The 11,058-nt window shown below is 36.2% G+C and overlaps 1 protein-coding gene across 3 annotated transcripts in view; it reads left to right on the forward strand.

Annotated features, from left to right (window-relative positions):
- Nucleotides 1-11,058, forward strand: part of LOC114650723 (1-acyl-sn-glycerol-3-phosphate acyltransferase gamma-like) — a 108,715-nt gene that overhangs the window by 16,542 nt on the left and 81,115 nt on the right. The window contains exon 1 of one of the 3 annotated variants that reach the window (XM_051926759.1): nt 4,212-4,608. The exons of the other annotated variants lie outside the window; for them this stretch is intronic. The gene's annotated coding sequence lies outside the window, so the exon portion shown is untranslated. Of the gene's footprint in view, nt 1-4,211; nt 4,609-11,058 lie in introns of those variants that run through there. 3 annotated transcript variants of the gene reach the window in all.

Raw genomic sequence — 11,058 nt, forward strand, 5'->3', positions numbered from 1 at the left:
GGAAACAGAGGTTCTGCCTCCACTCTGCACAGCATTTAAGTACTCACAGTACCAATGTACAGGTAAAGTAGTCTAAATTAATTACAAATATAAAACAAAAAATAACTTCTCACATAAACATTTCACCCACTTCAATATAACACGTGTATCATCAGTGGTGCAGCCCACTGAATATAGAGCTCACTTAGTTAAACGGAGATCACCTGGAATATTCAGTGACTTGGATATCCTTTGGAGCCCAGTTAAATCAATAATTAAGGAACATAAGAGTATGCCACATCTGTGTAAATCCACCTTGAGCAGGCTCTCCACAAAAAACTGAGTGATCATGCGAGAAGACTGGTTATGTATGCTACCATGAGTTCTATGAGAACTCTGATGGAGTTACAAACTACGTATAGTAGATTGCATACAACAGTGTTGCCCGGGTGGTTCAAGAAATGCACATTACATGACATCTTGGTTAGACTTTGCCAGAAGGCACGTGGAAGACTCTCCAGTCAGCTGGAAGAAGGCTCTATGGTCTGAAGAGAACAAAATTGCTCTTTTTGGCCATCGGACTAAACAACTTGTTTAGCATAATTCAAAAGCTGAACATTATCAAAATGCATCATCTCCTCCTTGAAGCATGTCGTCAGGAACATCATGCTGTTGGGATACTTCTGTGTAGCAGGCCCTGGAGAGCTTATAAGGGTTGAAGGTAAAATGAATGCAGCAAAATACAGGGAAATCCTGGTGTAAAACCTAATAGTCTGCAAGACACCTATGCCTTGGGAGAAGTCTTGCTGGAAAACAAATCAACTACCTCAAGCATAAAGCCAAAGCTACACAGGAATGTCTTCAAAACAGCAGTGTTAATGTCCTAGAATGTCTGAGTCAGAGTCCAGATCTCAGTCGAGTTGAGATTTTGTGGCTGGATCTGAACATGGCTGTTTACTCACCATTCCCATGCAATATGACAGTGTGTGAGCTGCCTTACAAAGAGGAATGGGGAGTTGTTGTGCCACTGAGTTACACTGTTCCCTTCTTAATTAACTTGTATTTAGGTTTCTTGTGTACACATTTTATTACAATTAAGAATTGATCTAAAAAAACAAACAAAAAAACAAACCCAAAGGTAATGGGGACCTTATGGTTTAGAATTTGTCATTGGTACTAAGTTGTAGTGTTGAAGTGCTACATTGGTTCTGTTTCTATTTCCTAGACAAATGTTCAGTACAGTATTTTTTCTACAATGACTCATTCAAGACTTTAACAAAATTGTGTTTAAATGAATATAAAAATAACTAAGTGAAATACGTAAAAGCAAGGATCTAAAAATATGTTAAACTTTTCTTTTACATTTCTTAAAGACACGTAAGACCAGTTTTTCAGTTTTTACTTTACAGCATCCTGAGCACATTGCTCTTATTGCTCCCGGAGATTGCTTTTCATTTTTTAACTTGAAAATGACTATGAAGTGGGCAGCAATTTGTCATGTTCCTTGGGGTAGGGTTATATGTGTTTATTTTTTAGGACTCATTCACTTGCATTACTATCAGTGCATCTTACATATGGTGCTGACTTGAAGCAGTGTCACAATGTTGGCAAGTTTGCTGTGATTTTTTTTTTTTTTTCTGCTTAGGGAATATACTACCTCTTGCAAAGTCTAGTTTCTAGATATTTGACTCAGACTTTGTTTATACAGACCCTTAACCCTTTGCGGTCGTTAGGCCAGAAAACTGGCCTTAGTAAAAAGTGCGCTATAGGTCGTCAGGCCACCGCTGGTGGCCCTGCAAGTTTCTGACCGATTTGCACAGTCGCCTGGTCGAGAAAGTGGCCTGTGTTATTCCTACGTGCTTGAAAGAAATAACTGCTGTAATTATTGGCGTTTTTTCAATAATTAATTACGACTAATGTAGCGTGACGTTGAAAATTAAATACGACTGCAAAGGGTTAAATCAGCAGTTTAATTTCTTGCAATAGCCTGTTTGAGGACAAAGGTTAGTTAGAATGACCCTCTAAAAACTGACATTGTCTTTTACTATTTTCCTGTTATTGCATTTTGATGCAACATTTTCTCAAAAAAAGAAAAAAAAAATCTTGCCAGTTGTATATTTTATAATTATTATTTATGGTTGTGAAAAGACTTTACTTGAATTCCAGTTCATCTGTTTTGACAGTCTGATTGTTAAACTTACTTTGAGCTGGTCCACTGTTCCATTGCCTAGACAGAATCCACATTGCTCCTCCTGGATCCGAGGTTCCACAACTGGATGGAACCTCCTATCCAGTGTTCTGATATAAGCTTTCCCAGAAAGGCTAAGGAGTGTGAAGCCCCAATAGTTGTAGCACACCCTCCATTCCCCCCTTTAAAAAATAGGGACCACTGTCTTGGTCTTCCATTCCAAGGGCACAGTACACTGAAATGGCTTGTCATAACAGCCCAACAATGTCCAAAGCCTTCCGCATTTTTGGAAGGATTTCACTTAACCCTGGGGCCTTGCCACTGTGGAGCTGCTTAACTACATTAGTGAAGCTGCTTAACTAGATCAGTGAACTCACTCGGGGAAATGGGCATAGCAACTTCTGCAGCATGAATTGATCTAATGCAGAAGTGTTTTACTCATGGACAATTGTGTATAGTATGATCAAGAGTGAGCAGCCCTAGTGGCCTATTATTATTATTATTTGACTGATACTTTTTTTCCCCAAGGTGACTTGCAAGATTTGTGATACAATTGGTTGCATTTCTTTTGTTTTTCCAGTTGGAGTGCAGGCAAGTGACGTGACATGCCCATGGCCATACAATGTTAGTACTGTAGTAGGATTTGAACTCATAACCTCCACCTTATGGAATATCCCACTATTGACTATCCATCTATCCGTTCATCTTACAAACTCTTATCCAGAGCAGGGTTGTGGGTAAGTTGGAGCCAATTTCACCAAGCGTCAGGTTCAATGCAGGAACAATCTCTGGACAGTATTAAGTATGCAGCAATAATTTAGTATGTGGTTGCTACCATTAGTTGTATTGTAGCAGTCATTGTGTTTGCCTTTATGGCATATAGCCACCTATCTTCCATTTGGAGACACATCCAGGCTATCATGCGTACAAGAGACCTAACTGGTGTAAGCTGAAAATAACCTATAGTAACTTTTGTAGATAGTAATTGTTTTTATCTTTCAAAGTGGCGCCATTGTTGTATTGCCACTATCTAATATCTTACATGTTTATTTTTATACTCGAATATCCCATTGAGCAGCATTATCCCTGCCCCAAGCCTTCCACACAGCCTTCTCCCCCCCCCCCCCCCCCCCATTCATATTCTGTGTAAAGGAGTCTTTCTGCTTAATTAAGGTTGCTTTTAGAATCCATTTTATTGTACCCCATATTCGGATCACACCCAGGCTTCATAACCCTGTCATAGACCAAGCACAGACGTGACCTAATGGGAGGGGATGAAGATGATCTTTTATAATTCAGGCAGGTATGAAGTAATGAAAAACTGCAAACAAACTGACACATTTCTAGCACTTTTTTTCAGTGAAAACACTTGTGTGTGTGTGTGAGTACATAAGCACAACACCTGTTTCGCTGTTTAACTCCTTGGATTCAGCCATTTCACATGATGGAAGTAAAATTTATTCTGAACGATGTTGACTGGTCAAAATAGGAAATAAATAATTAAAACACATTTGTATAAACAATTGAAAACAGCAAAGGGATTATTCACTGAAACATCTCTATAAAATGAGTATATGGGAGCAGCCAAAAACATGAAGAAATTGGCAATTTTTTTTTTAATCCTGTAGAAGCTTATGAAATACACAAACTAAAATGGCAAAATATTATCAAAGAGATGCAACTACTTTCACAAACCTAACAGTACAAGAAGGTGAAATAAATGGTCATTATAGAGCATCCCCCCATGCTACTGATAAACACATTTCAGACTGAGGAATATTTTCACAGTAAACCTTTTTATTCAAATATATGCTATGTTCATTTTTAACTGAATATTCTGCTGCAATGTTTTGGTTTACCTATTATCTAATGAGAGTTGTCACTGTCGAGAACCATAAGATATTGTTCCAGCATTGCACATGTTGCAAGCTTAAGTTCTAGTGATGAATATTTCTTGTGACTGATCCAGGGTGCCTGTAGGTGGCTAGTAAATGATAAGCTGATTTAAGGATTAGAGCAGGGATGGTATGTTAGGTAGTATTGAGGCTGGCTATTAACATACAAAAGTGTTTTGTTTTGTTGGCTTCTTTTGTCTTATCTAAAGGGCAATTTAGAAATGGAATTCAGTACATGTTCTAAGAACGTTTGGATTTTCACATAGTTTTTTCACAAAAGGATTTATATACATTTTGCACAGCAAGCTGTCTTTTCCACAGCAAGGCTTCAGTTTCCTTCATAGGTTTGTTCCGTTCCACTTCTGACATCGTAAGCACATTGTTGGATTTATATGGGTTTTTAACATCTTGAAGACTGGTTATTTATTTATTTATTTTTACCTCTATAAACTGTTCAAAGATGTTAGCAAGCCACACTGCTGGGTTAATTTTTTCGGGTATTTGTGCGGCATTAATTATTTTGGCACTGATATACTATACTTATTGGTAAGTATTTTGAATAAAGGACTTATTTCAAAATATGAATTGTTTACATCTGTTTAATTATACATTTTAACATTTCTATTATAAATGAGGGCTGTTGAAGAGTGAGGTGTATTTGGTTGGTCTCCTAAAGGTAGTATGGCAGTTTCTTCCTTTTAATTTGGATTAAGCTAGAAAAATGTTTTGTAAAATATGTTTGAATTCATTGAAATTGTGTGCAAATTAACACACAATGGTTATGCAAATTAGGTAGCAGCAAAACATGGTCTCCAGCATTAGGAGTTTAGTACTTGGATAGCTCTTATTCGTTTGGCCACAGATCTGTAAAAGGAGACCTGAGCTACTCAAAACCCAGCCCCATGTATTGTTATGATTATTATTAATTGAGACAAACCCATTTATCCCTTCTATAAGGCTGGAATCTGTTGGGGGAGAGAAGCAAAACTTTATAAGAAAAAGTTATTTAAAATCCTTTAAGCACTTTTCACTGTATCTTGGCTTGAGCCCACATCTAAATATAACCATCTGTATTTCAGTAGTTTTTCTTCAACCAGCCTTGATCAATGACTACCTGATAATTTCTGTACACATTTAATTAATCATGCAAATGGAAAGGAATTGTAAAGCATCCATAGTAAAACCAGTGCGATAATATAGTTAACATAGAGAGTTCTTAGTCTGGGTAGGCTAAAATAAAATGCCAGTGGCCTGTAACATGCTGTTTGTTTTGCTCAACATACAGTTTAGTGTTGGACTGCACACAGAAGATTACAGCACAGCATCCAGTATGAATCACAAAAACTACCATTAGAAAGTAGAAATACAACAGAATAATAATTTCCTACCTTACTGTTTTTGCAAGAATAAAAGTCTTAAGTGTCTGGTTCTTCATCATTTGAAGTCTTCTTTAGATTATTTTGTTGGTCCTCATCCATTTGCTTGTCATACCAACAGGTCAGTGGTTGATGCTGTAACTATAGCTCTTCAGTAACATCTGTTAAAATTTTTACTGCCCAGGTAATAATGACAAAACCTTCTATGTTTAGTGTAGTTCTGTATATGATGCAATCATATTATGTTTCTTACATATGTAGTTAAGCAAAGCTACATGCCGCGATCTCTCTGTGTAAAGGAAAAACAATGTCACTTTTCCAACAAAGAATGTTTAAAAAATTGATGTTTTTCCCTGTCAGATTAATGTCATTTTTCTCTTTGGTAGAAAAGCATTATAGAAGTATCTTTTAAAGCATTCATACATCATTCATAATAGTTTGTGACAAGGCATTAACCTACTAGAACCTGTTCAGGCAAAATAAAGAATTCTAATCATAAAACTGAAGGTTATGTAGAGACTATGTAACCAAAGCAGTTCTTTCAGTTGTTACAGTTGTAGAAAATGTGGTAGGTAATCTAGAACAATACCTGGTCAATGCACCTTTATTTCTTCTCTAATGTAGTCGCTCTGCTTTTATATACCATTGTCCTCCTCTAATTCTATAACTCATCTATTTAACATTGATTAACCCTTTTACTTTGTTAAATGAAAAGTACAGTGCTTAATATTGCTGTTTCATAGCTTCTAGGGACCTGACTGGACTTGATGTGTATGGAAGTGGTCCAAAACTTAAGAAGTTTCAAAACATTTATGCATATAGCAAACTACAATGAAATTCTTACTTGCAAGCCAACCTACAGACATCTACAATCAACCGTTAAGATCTCATGAACCATTAAGAGACCTCATTGGCTGGTGGTCTGCCTCTGTCTGCCATAAAAGAAAGCAAAACATGCTTTGAGGTATCCAAAGCTCTTCTCTGTCCCCGTTCAGGTTCTTCCTGTGTACCTTGCTCAAATCTCATGAACAGAGAGAGGGTGAACCTTGACAATGTCCTTGTTTTTGATAATTCTTGTGATAATGCAGATGTTAATGTAGTAGAAAAAAATGTTGCTTGCTTGCCACTTTCTTGAAATCAGTGAGATTTGAAACTGTAACCTCAATAAAAAGGTGAATTTATCTCATTGACTTTTTAACAGGGTGTGGGAAGGTAGGCTTAGTTAGCATCAAAGTGAACCTAGGCTTTCAGTTTAGAGGAGACGAGTCTTTGAGTGGTCGTCTCTTATTGTTGAGCTCCTTACCTTGCCATTTTGAGTAAGTCAAAAGCACAGGACACATATTTTGGCCTCTTGTACTGGTGACCTCATTTTTTTTGTCTCTCCTTAAAGCTTATGAGGATGAGGATGGGGATATAGATTGACCTGTAAATTGAAACCTTTAACTTATTACTTAACTCCTGGAATCCTATGAGGTCAATAGACAACACCAGAGAAAAAAATCTGGATAGCTAAAGAAAAAGGCTTTTGGATCTTTGGCACTTATGAGGTCTGTGTTCATTCATTGCCTTACAAAATGGTGGAAGAATGTTGGTAATGACACTCATGAAGCTCAGTTATAATTCATGGACTAAAGTGGCAAGCCACATAGGATAGAAACACATCAGAAGCTAAAATGTCCAGTTTACAAGTTCTTTCTTGTGATTTCTCAAACAAAGAGAATCATTTAATATTGATAGGTTTCAGAATGTTCTCCTAGGACAATTATGCACTGAATTCTAGACGTGTATGCTTTTTTTATAAGCTTACAGTGTACTTAATGTGCTTTAACTATAAAGCATAGATCTGAAAGGCTCTGATCTTTACATTTAAAGATGTTGGTTTAGTCTTCACCATTGACACTCTCTGAGATCTTCAGTGGTTCATTTAATATGCCAGTGCAGCATCTATAGAAAAAGTGGGAACAGTTATACTAAAAGCAGAAATATAAATCTGTTCCCCAAAGTAAAAAAAGAAGACATTTATCAATACAAGTAATTGCATGGCTGCACTTTAATACAAGTAAGAAGAGATTTTATTCATGAACATTTTGATATTGTTTGCTGTTGTCTAATGTTAGTCACCATAGATGCTTCTTATATCAGTAACATTTTTTTTCTCTCCATTCAACATGAAATTACAAGATTATTTTTTTTCCCTTGGTCATCACTGCAAATTACATGGGCTAAGTAATTTATGTAAAAAAATCATTTTCTGATGGATTATTCCTTTAAGTAAAAATGGACAATTGTAAACTCTGAATGAATTACTGGCCAAATTAAACTTGTTTTACCTATACAATTATAAAATATTTGAAAGTTTGCATTTTTTGAGGTAAATTTGTCTTTTAATTTTCTCTGTATTCAGCAAAACAGATGTCACCTGTTTCCACTCTGATCTATCAAGGGTCATAGTCCTCCCCTGGCTGTGGCTGTTATCAATTGATCAAAGCAATATTTCTCCACCTTTTACTCTTTGCTCTACTCTTTCATTTTCCTAGTCCTCTTACGGTCTTGTTTGTCAGTTCATACTGAGCCACTTCAGTATTCACAAGGTTTTTCTCCGAATAATTTCAATTCAAGTTGTAATTGCCTAAATTAAATTGAAAAAAATTGGAATTTTCTGCAAAGGTATGTACAATATGCCTTAATTGAATATTGTTTTTTATTCTTATTTATATTTATTTTGTGTTTTTCAGTAATGAAAGCTCTGTTAGTTGTTAATTATCCATTGCATCTGATAGAGCTGCATTACAAGTCAAAAGTATTTTTGTTCCATTCCCACAGCTCACTTGGTGACCCTGACACAGTCACCTAACTAATCTGTTCTCCAACTATAGAAATATTTTTCTGTTTTTGTTAAGCACATCTGTCAGTAAATGGGGGGAAAAAAACCCTTTTGCCTTAAAAAAAGGGTATGTTATGCATGAGAATTCAAAGTTTGTTATTGTAGTTTTATTAAAGGTTGTACAGTAGTACATCACCAAAAATAGCCGAAAAATTACCTAGCAGTGAAACAGAAATGTATCTAAGAAACTTTGTAATAGAACTGACTTGTATATTGCATCCAAACTGCTAAGTATATTCATATTGTAGAGTATTATTTTCAAATCTGTCTGTCAAAATATTTAATGCATAAAATTCAAAAATAACAAGAACATGTTTGAAACAGTAATATACGATAATGGCAAATATTGTTTTTTTGGTAATCAAATTTTTATTAAAATCTTGTTTTTATTGCTGATTATCTAACTATGAATTCATGTCTGCATTTCAGGACATTTTGGTCTGTCATTTTTTATTTATCATTAGTAAAACATAGACTGAGTAACAAAAGGGTATTTCATCCAAGAGTCTGCTGACAATGCTTTATCCATTGCACTGTTGGTTGGAGCTTGTGTCTGTCCAAACTGCAGTGGGCAGAAAGCACTGATCACCTGTATAGTGACACCAGCCCATTGTGGCGCACATTCATTCATAGATTTCAACATGAAGCAACTAAAATCCCTTTTCCGTGTAATCTTAAGACCAGGCTGCAACACGTATTCAAGTATTTCCAGATTTTTTTTTCTGATGGTGCACTGCATACCCTAGAAGTATTATAGCAAGATATATATATATTTTTTTGTAAACCTGCATTAAAAATTAAAAATACAAAGAATAAAAAGCATTGCAGTACCATTTCTTTTTACCATTTCTACCATGCAATTTGATTGTGCATTTGTCCATTTTTTAAGTGAAGGTTTTCCTGGACACACAGAAAGTGAAGCTTATCTAGCTGCAACTAGGAAACACTTCAGATACAAGCCCAGTGCTTTAAAAGGTATGCTTATAGGCACTCCAGTCTAATTTAAACAGTTTCAGCTTAGAGTTGCTTGTTGATTTTTGACAATATGTCTTTGAACTGTGATAGTAACCTTAATGCATATTGTGGGATTCATGCAAGCTTCATATAGAAGGCATCCAGACTGGAAATCAGAGCTTCAGTAACACTGAATTAAATATCCTTTCTATCCATATCTTCATTTTTGAATCTGCTTAATCAAATTTAAGTATGTCTGTGCTTCTAGAGACTATCCTGGAAATACTGGGTTCAAGGCAGGAACCATAATAGGATGGGACATCACTCTGTTACAGGTCACATCTGTACACACAACTCCAGTTTAGATTCACTAGTTGATCTAATTTTCATGTCTTTGGGATGGCGAAGAATGCTAGTACACTCACGGATGGCAACGAATGGCAGTGCTAATCACTGCAACACCATACTGCTGTAAATGGGATGTGTGTCTGATAAGTCACTTACTTTGTCACTTTTGTTATTTTTTTTTTCAGATCATGTATTCTAATAATTTAGTACCTGTTTTTGTTCCTTAAGATTTTGTCAGGCATGCCTAAAGGAGAACGTTATTTCCCACATGGTTCAGCACCCATCTGTTCTGATAAAATATATTTAACAAACTTTTAGTAGACTGCAATGATAAAATATATAGATGTTGTCTGGAGATGTGTTTAACTGTGTTTAACGCTAAAGTACCTGATACCCTGTGGCCTGTTTAGGCTCTGTCTGAAAAAGCCACTTAGAGCATCCATGGGTTCTGTTCACCCACAGGGTGAAGGATGATGATTAGGTGCAGTGTTATTCTGGTGACATGCAAGAGTGGGATGGATCCAGGCATACTAGTCTCTAGCAGTGGAATTGTGTAGTATAATGTCTCTGGTGGGGAAGGAGCTTCTGCAAAGTTTTGAATAATATTGGCTTGTCCTCACCTATTTGTATATCACTGGTTGTGGGACCAGACTTGTTGATCAAAAGTAGTTTCTGTCCTACTCTTTAGTTGCCTTAAGGGAGAGGCCCAAAGTGATACTATATAAGAATACTCATAAGCTTCTGGCTGGGTGCTGTATAGCTTGGTTTGTTCTGGTGGGCAAGAAAGTTGCCTTGGTGTGGCTTTAAATTGCAAAGAAAGAAAATTTGACTGTTGTTCGCATGTATGCACCAAACAGTGGTTTAGAGTATTCATCCTTTGTAATGTCTGAAATCTGTCCTTAAAAGGACATGATCTGCTATTCTGTAATACAACTCGGAGACCAATGTAGGAAATTAATTTGGTACTTTGAGGGGGACATGAATGGGAGGAATGGCTGCTTGATCTGAACCAGAGTGGTGAATTATTACTGTATTTCTTATGCTGATGGAGTTTCTATATCGAGTACAATGTTCATGCTCAAGGATTCTAATAACTACTAGAGTATCTTGGGCCAGAAAGTTGAGGTAGGAGTGGGCAGAATGACCAAAAACACGTATCATAACATAGTTAAAAATATTTATAATTTTGGTGGATACAGGTATAATGTGCTTTGTATATTTTTTTTATCCTGAAACCTATTTTTTAACAAATAATTAATAATGAATAAATTTGCTATGCTATTTGCACAGGCATGACGCTTATCTGTTAATAGAAGCGGAGGAGAAGAAAATAGCCTTGAAGAATTGTATTGTGTTTATAAAATATAATATTGTGGCGTGTGGCTGGGGGTGGTACCCAGCCGGGACGCCCAGGAGGACTGGAGGTGGGCTTAC

This window comes from Erpetoichthys calabaricus, chromosome 4 (assembly GCF_900747795.2).
Source record: "Erpetoichthys calabaricus chromosome 4, fErpCal1.3, whole genome shotgun sequence".
Lineage (NCBI taxonomy): Eukaryota > Metazoa > Chordata > Cladistia > Polypteriformes > Polypteridae > Erpetoichthys > Erpetoichthys calabaricus.